This window comes from Trichechus manatus, unplaced genomic scaffold (genome assembly GCF_000243295.1).
Source record: "Trichechus manatus latirostris isolate Lorelei unplaced genomic scaffold, TriManLat1.0 scaffold00038, whole genome shotgun sequence".
Lineage (NCBI taxonomy): Eukaryota > Metazoa > Chordata > Mammalia > Sirenia > Trichechidae > Trichechus > Trichechus manatus.
Genome location: NW_004443974.1, coordinates 9,445,489 through 9,456,666, shown reverse-complemented (window position 1 = coordinate 9,456,666; position 11,178 = coordinate 9,445,489). Strand labels below are relative to the sequence as shown.

At 36.3% G+C, this 11,178-nt stretch overlaps 1 protein-coding gene across 2 annotated transcripts in view; it reads left to right on the top strand.

The window, feature by feature from the left end:
• Positions 1 to 11,178, top strand: part of SCAI (suppressor of cancer cell invasion) — a 165,950-nt gene that overhangs the window by 11,798 nt on the left and 142,974 nt on the right. Inside the window, exon 1 of one of the 2 annotated variants that reach the window (XM_023730733.1) lies at positions 4,273 to 4,675. The exons of the other annotated variant lie outside the window; for it this stretch is intronic. The gene's annotated coding sequence lies outside the window, so the exon portion shown is untranslated. Of the gene's footprint in view, positions 1 to 4,272; positions 4,676 to 11,178 lie in introns of those variants that run through there. 2 annotated transcript variants of the gene reach the window in all.

Below are 11,178 nucleotides of genomic sequence, written 5' to 3'. Positions count from 1 at the left end.
TGTGTGTGTTGTGTGTGTTGTGTGTGTTGTGTGTGTTGTGTGTGTTGTGTAAGCAGCTATCGTTTGATTAAAGGCATTGAAGGACAGTTCACTTTGAGGAAATTATATGTGCCTGTCCTAACAGCTGAATCTCCAGCCATTTGTTTTTCATTTTCAGAGTCATTCCTTTTTCCCTGGTCTCTTGCCCCACAGATTGCTAGGTAGTCCCCTGCTCATATTCATCTTTGTCAAAGGAAGCATTATAAAGTAGTTGCCCAGTAACCTATCACTAGGTTCTAAACTCTTTTTTAATTCCTTCTTGGCTGTCTGGGAAGAGTGAGCAAGTCAGTTAACTAAGCCTAGTCTTTTTATGGCTTACTTTCTGATTCATCCGTGGTTTTCCATAGTGCTCCCAAATCTGTCTTAACTTCTGCGTTACTAGCTGTGGGTTCTCTCCGTGTATACCATCTACTATGAAATGTCCACCTTCACCACAACCTAATCAAAAAGCGAGGTGCTTAGATGTCCGTAAACTTGTCAGCTATTTTAGAAACATCTTACCCTATGGCTATGCACCATTCACTGTATTCTTGTTTTGCAGTTATGTTTCTTTCTCCTAGGCTCTCTCTCCATATTCCACAGGCCTTGAAAGCAGATGTGCCTGCTTGGCAGGGTTCTGGGAGTTCTTCTCCAGAGGGAGCCCATATTGAAGGTGCTCACACATCGTTTCCCAAAGGTCTACAAAATGGCAGTCAGGGCTTTTAAACTATTGTGATAATTTCCAAACCATGGAGTTATCATGTATAGATTTTTGGAAAGTGTCTGCCAAAAGTAAAGATTTTTAGATTTAGAATAGTTGCCATTAAGCCTGTCTTTCTGACAATAGGTAGGCAAGTCATTTACCTAATGAGGCAACTCCTGGTTGGTGATAGTAGAATTGTCTTCAATAAATAAGAGGACTATTACTTTTTTATAAGACAGGAATATATATCCATATTGCCCAGAACCAGTTTTAAATGATTATGACTTAAGTTAAAAGAAGAAAATGTTTTTCATTATTTATAAGAAAATTATAGAATCTGTGTTTGAAGAAATTGGTTGTTGAATGCAACCGCAAGCACAGTATAAGAAGTCCTAGTAATTCTACTGGTGTAAGATACCTGAAAAGGAAGTCTTTAAAACTTCCTCAGTCTTAGTCTTTTCAAGTATAATTTATTAACATGTTTGGTAATAAAAGAAAAAACCAAGCCCATTGCTGTCCAGTTGATTCTGCCTCATGGTGACCCTATAGGACAGAGTAGAACTACCCTGTAGGGTTTCCAGGGAGCAGCTGGTGGATTCATACTGCCAACCTTTTGGTTAGCAGCTAAATGCTTAAACCACTGTACCAGCTCCCATTTTTTGGTGATAACTGACACATGTTCAATGTTCCCTTAGAATGTTATCTAAATTGAGTGCCTCACATACATACTATTGTATCTAAATGACCTTGTACAAGCAAAATACAAATAATATTTAGTAGAGGTGTTATTGAATTCATGGTAGCTTCTGTCATTATTTCTCAATAATTTATTTTTTTCAATAATCAGATAATAAAATCACAGTTGTCATATGAATGTCCACAGAATTTTTTATTATTTAAAAAGAGATTATTTTACTTGAAGGTGTTGGAAACCTCTGGAGCCTTTTCTGGCTCTAATATTTAAAACTTATGTGGAAAAAAAGACCAAGGCTTAAAGGTGAAGTCCTTATATAGGAACTTGTTTAAAGAACATGTAATGTTAGCATAGCGTGCTGGTGAAATCCCCAGAGCTTTGGCTGGTTTCTAGTCACTCCTTTCCTTTTCTTTTTTTTTTTGTTTACATGCCCCAGGGGTTCGATTCATCTTTTTTCAACCATCCATTATGTAATCGATTCTGCCCATAAACTCTTCTTTGAAACAGGATGCAGGTGCTTCAGCTTTTCCCTTACCTTGTTAACTCTGAAAGTATTTGATGCTTTCTCATTTTTAAGGGTTTTTACTGCCAGTAGCAATAGAGAAGGAAGTGAATAAAAATATATGCATTTTAGAATTTAGAATTTTACTAAAAAGTAAGAGGTTTCTCTGACCTCCACTGAAAGGTAAATAAGAAAAGTTTAGTTTTCTAGTAGTTGCTGGAAGAAAGGGAGTAGACTAAATGATGTCAAAATTTTCTTCCGACTCTAATATTGTTTAACTTTTAGTAAATGGTCACTCATTTTCCTTGTTTTATCACACTTTTATTCTGGGAAGTACCTAACCATCCTTTCTCCTCTGTTTTTCTCTATAGTTTGTCCCTTGAATTCACTTCCTCACAGGGAGGAAAACTCTGGGTTATTGTATCCAACCTCTTTAGCCCTTGCTTTTTACAGGAAATGTCTGCTTAAAAATCAATAAACACTATTAAATAAAGTCACCTTAGGTATATTCTGACACATAACCATTCCACTGGTGTGATAGATTGTATTTTCCGAAGATGTCTACAACAATATCTTTCATTCTACATATTCTATTTACAGTGTGACCTTAACACTTCGTCCATCTAGTGGTGAGGTCTCCTCTTAGTTAGGGCAGGCCTTTGCAACTGTCTTGACCAACAGAATATGACTCAAGCGACACTATGTGATTTCTGGGGCTAGGTCATAAAAATGCCATGAACTTCCACCTTCCACTCTTGGGACACTCACTTTTGGAACCTAGCTACCATGCTGTGCGCAGCCCAGGCAACTCATGAGAGGCCTGTGTAGAGAGGAACTGAAACTCCTGGCCCACAGCCCCAGCTGAGCTCCCAGCTGACATCTAGCATCAACCTGCCAGCATGTGAATGAGCCATCCTGAAAGTGAATCCTAATCCTCTAGATCCCAGTGAACTGCCCCATTAGGTACCTGTGTGGAGCAGAGATGAACTGTCCCTGCAATGCCCTCCCAATTTGTAGATTCATGAGCACAATAAATGATTGTTGCTTTAAGTCACTAAGTTATCCAGCAATAGATAACCGGAATGATACTCCATTTTGTCAAAGTTCAGAGTAGAGACCATACTATATATTAAACTACCTGAGCTGTAAGAATAAGATGTGTTTCCACCTTCAGGGGCAGTTAGTTTCATCAAAGAAGAAAAACAGATTCTTTATTTTTATTCCTTATAAATTCTTCTTTTGTTGACTTTCATTTTACATGTTTATGAAATTATGAGTTTTTTTTTTTTTTTTAATTGCAGCATGGTACAAAACAAGACAGCAAAAATTGAATCATATTATCCCTTTGCAGATAACTCTCTTCTGATGTACTTCTAATTTAGAAGGCTGTGTGCACGTTAGTGGAGCCCTGGTGGTGCCGTGGTTCAAACACGGCTGCTAACCAAAAGGTCGGCAGTTCAGATCCACCAGCTGCTCTTTGGAAACATTATGGGGTTGTTCTACTCTGTCCTATAGGTCCCTGTGAGTTGGAATTGACTTCAGCGGCAACGAGATTGGTTTTGGTTTGGTGCATATTAGTAAAGAGCAGTGATTTTAGAATGATTCGGGTATAGTATGTGACTTTGGAAAGCAGCATCCTCTTTGTAACTCAGTTTCTTCATCTATAAAATGGTATCTACTTCATAGGGTTGTTGTGAGACTTCAGTGGTATGTACCTACAAAGTGTTTAGATAGTGCCTGTCACAAAATTGTAGCTGTTCATTACTCCTTTCATCACTACCACTACTGCTACTACTATAACTATTACTGGCATTTTTTAAGACTAAGTAGGGGAAGGATAACCAGCAGAAAAGTTGCAGTCTGAAATTGTGGAGGAAATAGTCCTGAGAAGTCAGGGAGAAAGGGATGTTGGAAAGGCCGAAGGAATAAGGAATTAACAAACATATTTTAGATGTTTCAAGGCTAAAGGTTCACCTAAGAGGTGAAGACCAGAAATGACCTCTTTGGGAAAAAGGATTAGGAAGAAAGTGATAGAGAAATTTCAAAACCAGGGTGGGATGAACTGGTGCTGGTTTCTGGACTTCTTGATAATGAGTGGCATTTACTGTGTCAGGAAAGTTTAAGAATATTTATTGGTAAATGATAGATTAGGCAGTGATGTCTCAAATATATTACCTATTGTCTCTATTTTTTTTTTTAAGATCAACAAGCCCTTTAAATTTATTGATGAATACTTCACATGCAATAAAATGTTTAGATCTTGTTTGTTCACTGTGCATTTCTATAAATTCTTAATTGTTTAATGTTCAGGTTGCTTGCACAGAATAGTGTATTAGCAGACATCAAACTAAATGGAAGGAGGGGACCAAGGGAGAATAACTTAATTCCCAGGTTACTGGTGTTTATAAACAGATAAAATTTGTATCTGTTACCTCATTAGAAGGCAGGTGATATTATTTCCATTTTACAAATAGAAATACTGAGCCTTAGGAAAGTGAATTGACTTACTCAAAGTAACAGCTTGAAAGTGGCATAATTAAGACAAAGCATAGTTTTCTATTACAGACTAAAATAATGACATCAAAATTATTAAAAAAAATTTTTTTTTTGTAGTGATAATTTCCTATGAGGGCTTATTAAGGTCCCCGCAAGAGAAATGAAAACAGCCTTTGATAAGAATGTCTTCTGGATTCAAATGCAGAACTTCAAGTTTCTAAAACCATTATTTTCAATTTCTTTACCAGCTTCTGCAACTGAGGTAACGTAGTTTCATTAAACATTTCTGTCTAATAACTCAGGTAATTAGGTAAAAGTAGTTGTTTTGGATAATCTTGGTGCATTTTTAAGTATCAGAGAAAATAATGACCATTAAGAATGTGAAGAATTTTGTTTCCAGACAGTTCATATTCTTGTGGGTCTCATAGATCCAAGATTTAACGGCACAAATATAAGTAATGTTACTTAATTTTGCTAGATAACAAGTCACATACTTGAATCTAGAGGATGGATGTATAATTTGGAGTGTTACCGAGTGGAGAACATCTACAGGTGTGGGAATGTAGTCTTTGATTTGATCAGCATAGTATTCCTGAAGACCTTAGGTTTTTCTTTCTTCTCTTGTATTTCAGATTCCTTTGTACTTTGCAGCATGTGAAAAAAATTGGTCTGTTTCAAAACTGACACCAGATAAGGAGATAACTATAATAGGTGAAAGGAGAAATGAGAATTCATTTTTATATATTTTTAAAAAAAATTTATTTCTTCATTGTGTGAAAAATGCTAGCTGAGAAAATGAGATAATTAAGACAGATTTTCATTTGGAAAATAATAATTTGTTCAACAGATATTTTTTAAACATCTAGGTATACTGTTTTGTTTCGGTTTTTTAATACATCTTGCAGACTTTTGATAATCTACTTGACATTTTCAAGAATATTGAAAGCAGAAAATAGCTTTCTCCTAATACCTTGTTGAAGGTTTCATCTCTTAGGTTTTTCCTAGTTTCTCGTAAACTGGTAAAAATCTAAGAGTTTTTATTTGTATAAAAATTTTATTTGTAGTAAAAAATGTAGTCATCTCAAATGAAATTCAGTGACTATTTCATATTACAATCTGCTGTATGCTCCTGATAGTGTTTTCCCTGCTCTACTTTTTTTAAATAAAAAAGTACATATATATATATTTTTCCCATTTATTCGTTTTAGTTTTTGCTTTCTTGTCTTCTTTTCCCTGTCCGTAAAGTATCCTAAGCACAGGAAAATATTGAAACACAGTAGGTGCCCAATGAATATTTTGTTGAGTGAATAAATATTTTTATTATTATTATTTTTAAATTTTTTAGTTGTACTTTAGATGAAGGTTTAGAAGAAATGGTTTCTCATTAAACAGTTAGTAAACATATTGTTTTATGACATTGGTTAACAACCTCACGACATGTCAACACTTTCGCTTCTTGACCTTGGGTTCCCTATTACCAGCTTTCCTGTTCTCTCCTGCCTTCTGGTCCTTGTCCTTGGGCTGTTGTGCCCCATTAGTCTCGTTTTGTTTTATGAGCCTGTCTAATCTTTGACTGAGGGTTGAACCTCGGGAGTGATTTCATTACTGAGCTGAAAGGGTGTCTGGGGGCCATACTCTTGGGATTTCTCCAGCCTGTCAGGCCAGTAAGTCTGGTCTTTTTTTGTGAGTTAGAATTTTGTTCTACATTTTTCTCTAGCTCTGTCTAGGACCCTCTGTTGTGATCCCCGTCAGAACAGTCAGTGGTGGTAACTGGGCACCATCTAGTGGTACTGGACTCAGTCTGGTGGAGGCCATAGTAGTTGTGGTCCATTAGTCCTTTGGACTAATCTTTCCCTTGTATCTTGTTTTCTTCATTCTCCCAAGCTCCCAAAGGGGTGAGACCAGTGGAGTACCTTAGGTGGCTGCTCACAGGCTTTTAAGACCCCAGACACTAGTCACCAGGGTAGAATGTAGAACATTTTCTTTATAAACTGTGTTATGCCAATAGACCTAGATGTTCTCCGAGACCATGGTCCCCACAGCCCTCAGCCCAGCAGTTCAGTCCCTCAGGGAGTTTGGATGTGTCTATGGAGCTTCCATGACCTTGCCTTGTACAAGTTGTGCTGGCTTCCCCAGTATTGTGTACCGTCTTACCCTTCACCAAAGTTACCACTTACCTATTGTCTTTTTGTGTGTAAACCTTTTCGTGAGGTTTTACAGTACTGGTTTCATATAATATTTGCCCTTTTGTGATAGACTTATTTCACTCAGCATAACGCGCTCCAGATTCATTCATGTTATGACATGCTTCACAGGTTCATCACTGTTCTTTATTGTTGCATAATACTCCATTGTGTGTATGTACCATAGTTTGTTTATCCATTCATCTGTTGATGGGCATCTAGGTTGTTTCCATCTTTTTGCTATTGTGAACAATGCTGCAGTGTTCATGGGTGTGCATATGTCTCTTCCTATGATGGCTTTTATTTCTCTAGGATATATTCCTAGGAGTGGGATTGCTGGATCATATGGTATTTCTATTTCTAGCTTTCTAACGAAGCACCATATCGTTTTCCAAAATGGTTCTATCATTTTGCATTCCAGCCAAGCAGTGCATAAGAGTTCTGATCTCCCCACAGCCTCTCCAGCATTTGTTATTTCCAGTGTTTTTGATTTGTGCCAGTAATGCCAAGGTGAGATGGTATCTCATTGTGGTTTTAATTTGCATTTCTCTAACGGGTAGTGATCATGAACATTTCCTCATGTGTCTGTTGGCCACTTGAATGTCTTCTTTGGTGAAGTGTGTGTTCATTTCCTTTGCCCATTTTTTAATTGTATTATTTGTCTTTTTGTTGTAGAGGTGTGGATTTTCTTGTAGATTTTAGAGATTAGACCTTAGTCTCTAGGTTTGTAATGGCCCCAAATTTTTTCGCAGTCTGTAGGTTCTCTTTTTTACTCTTTTGGTGAATTCTTTCGATGAGTGTGTTTTAAGTTTTAGAAGATCCCAGTTATCTAGCTTATCTTCTGGAGTATTTATTTTTAAATGAAATATATCATATATACAAAAAAAGCATATATAACATATGTATCTTCTATTCTAAAGAATAATAAAATAAATATCTTTGTTCCCACTGGTCAACTTTAAAAAAAATAGCGCATTATCAATACCTTTGAAGTTCCATGTATGTCTCTCTTCTATGGCATTCGTCCCCTTCCCTCCCCTGTCAGAGGAAAGCGCTACTCTGATGTTTTTTCATTCCCTTATGTTCTTCTCCTATGGTTTTGCAATATATGGATATAACTGTAAATATATTATCTAGTTTTAGATTTGTTAAATTATGTATATATGAAATAATACTGAATGTATTCTTCTGCAGTTTTCTTTATTCATTCAGCATTAGGTTTTTGAGATTCATTCATGTTGGTGCATTTGGTTGTGGTCCATTCATTTTCACTGTTATGTAGTATTCAATTACATGATTGTGTTACAATCTATTTTATCTATGAGTAATTGAATTGTTTCTAAATTACAAACAGTATAGCCACAAACATTATTTGTATCTCCTGGTGTACATGTGCAAGAGTGGTTTTAAGATGTATAGCTAAAGAATTTCTGGATCATATAAAATGGGCATTGTCAACTGAATATTGACAATTGTTTTTTGAAGTGATTGTATCAGGTTGCACTCCCACCGGGTACTTGTGTGAGAGTTCTAGTTTCTCTGTTTCCTTGCTAGCACTTGGTATTTTTTAATTTTAGTCATTCTGGTAGATATATAATAATATCACTTTTTTTTTTTAAGAAAAAAATATTTTTATTTCATTCCTAAATAACCACAATTACTTACTAGTGAAGTATATGATGGGTACTGCATAGCTTCTTAAATCATATTGGACACCATTACCTCATTTCCTGTACCACAGTGATATGAGCCCTGGTGACGCAGTGGTTAAGAGCTCGGCTGCTAACCCAAAGGTTGGCAGTTCGAACCCGCCAGCCACTCCACAGAAGAAAGTTGTGACAGTCTGCTTCCATAAAGATTACAGCCTTGGAAACCCTATGGGACAGTTCTGTTCTGTCCTATAGGGTCGCTATGAGTCGGAATCAACTCTATGGCAATGGGTTTGGTTTTTATATATGAGAGTCAATTCTGAGTCATAGTGACCCTGTAGGACAGAGTAGAACTGCCTTATAGGGTTTCCAAAGAGCGGCTGGCGGATTCAAACTCACGACCTTTTGGCTAGCAGCCGTAGCTCTTAACCACTTCACCACCAGGGCTTCAGATATTTCATATAAGTGGGATTATACAATATTTGCCCTTTTGTGTTTGACTTATTTTACTCAGCTTAATGTTTTCAAGGTTCATCCATGTCATAGCATGTATCAGAATTTCATTTCTCTTTGTGGCTGAATAATATTCCATTGTGTGTATATACCATGTTTTGTTTATCCATTCATCTGTTGATGCACACTTGAGATGTTTCCACGTTTTGGGTATTGCGAACAATGCTGCACTGAGCATTGGTGTACAAGTGTATCTGAGTCCCTGCTTTCAAGTCTTTGAGTATACACCTAAGAATGGAATTGCTGGGCCGTATGATAATTCTGTTTAACTTCTTGAGGAACTGCCACATTTTTTTCCATAGTAGCTGCACCAGTTTATAGTCCTACCAGCAGTGGATGAGGGTTCCAATTTTACCACATCCTCTCCAATACTTGTTAGTTTCAGTTTTTCTGATAATAAACACCCTAGTGTAGCTCATTGTGATTTTGATTTGCATTTCCCGAATGACTAATGCTGAGCATCTTTTCATGTGCTTACTAGCCATTTGCATATCTCCTTTGGAGAAATGTCTGTTCAAGTCCTTTGCCCAGTTTTTGATTGGGTTGTTTGTCTTTTTGTTGTTGAGTTGTAGCAGTTCTTTATATATTCTGGGTATTAAACCCTTGTCAGTATATTATTCCCAAGTATTTTCTCCCATTTTATAGATTGTTTTTTCACTTTCCGTTTTTGAAAACTAGTTCCCGAAGCATTATTCCTGTTTTGTTCTAATAGTTTTATGGTTTTAGTTCTTATATTTAGCTCTTTGATCCATTTTCAGTTAACTTTTGTATATAGTATGACATATTGGTCCAGCTTCATTTTTTTAAAGTGGAGATCCAGTTATCCCAGCACCATTTATTGAAGAGACTATTGTTTCCCTATTGGATGGACTTAGCACCCTTGTCGAAAATCACAGATGCATGAGTTTGAGGGAAATTTAATGAATATGTAGCATTTTAATACCATAAAATTTGTTCATTTTGTTATAGAAAACTTAGTTTAAGATTCACACGTTAGGAGAGAGTGTAGACTTGTGTGAAGAGAGTTCAATTGAAGGTCTGTTTCTATAAAGTATGTAGTTTATTGCCAAGAGAAATATTACCTAGCAGCAGTTTACATGTGCCAAGAGAGGCCAGTGAAGTCTTGTAGCAGAAATTGTACAGAGGAGCTGTCAAACTGGATCCCTGAGGATGTCAGACAGGAAATAGAGCTTATGATAAACCGTACTGGATGGCTAAACTATTGAAAAATAATCTTCCAGTGCTTGTATTTTTTATCATGCTTTTATGTCGAGTAGACAGTTACTTACACTTATGTAATTTAAACAGTTTTTAGAATTTTAAACCAAACTTTAAGAAATTTTCTCAGATCATATTGACTAAATGTTGACTCATTTCTTTTTCCTAGAAAGTGTTTATCCTCTGAGATTAAGATTTGGAAATTTATAAGGGGTGAGATTTTATGTTTTTAGTAATAAAATATAGTAATTTATGCAGTTTCCTTTCTATGTCAAAAATGGAAATATAGAAAAAGTATATTAGCAAGTGTGCTAAAATGTTTATCTGTGATTCTCTTTATTTTTAAAATACAAATTTCCCATTTCTACTATACATATTTGAATGTACCATACATAGAGTCACAGAATTATAGGGATTTTGAGCTTGAAAGACTTTCTTTTTTTAGTTTTATTTTGGTAAAATATGTGTAACAAAATGTTTGCCATTTTAACAGTTTTTAAGTGTACAATTCAGTGACATTACTCACTGCTGTCTATCTCCAAAAGTTTTTCATTACCCCAGTCAGAAACTCAGTACCGCTTTAACAATAACACCCATTCTCCTCTACCCCTAGCTCCAGTAACCACTGCTAAACTTTTGTCTCTGTGTTTGCCTAGTCTAGATATTTCATATAAGTAGGATCATAAAATATTTGTCCTTTTGTGTCTGACTTATTTCACTCAGCATAATGTTTTCAAGGTTCATCCATGTCATAGCATGTATCAGAACTTCATTTCTCTTTACAGCTAGATAATATTACATTGTATGTATATACCACATTTTGTTTATCCATTCATCTGTTCATGCACACTTGGGTTGTTTTCACCTTTTGGGTACTGCAAATAATGCTGCAATGAGCATTGGTGCTTTCTCTGTCAGCTGTGGAGGAAGGTCCGTGTCATCAGTCTTCCGCTGGTGTAGGAGTTTCTCTGCACAGGAACCTCAGGTCCAAAGGACACGCTTTGCTCCCAGCACTGCTTTCTTGGTTGTATGAGGTTCCCCTGTCTCTCTGCTCGCTTCTCCCTTTTATATCTCAAGAGATTGCCTCAGGACGCAATCTATTATTGTAGATTGAGTCCTGCCTTACTAACACAACTGCCGCCCATCCTCCCTTATTAACATCATAGAGGCAGGATTTATAACATATAGGAAAATTATACAAT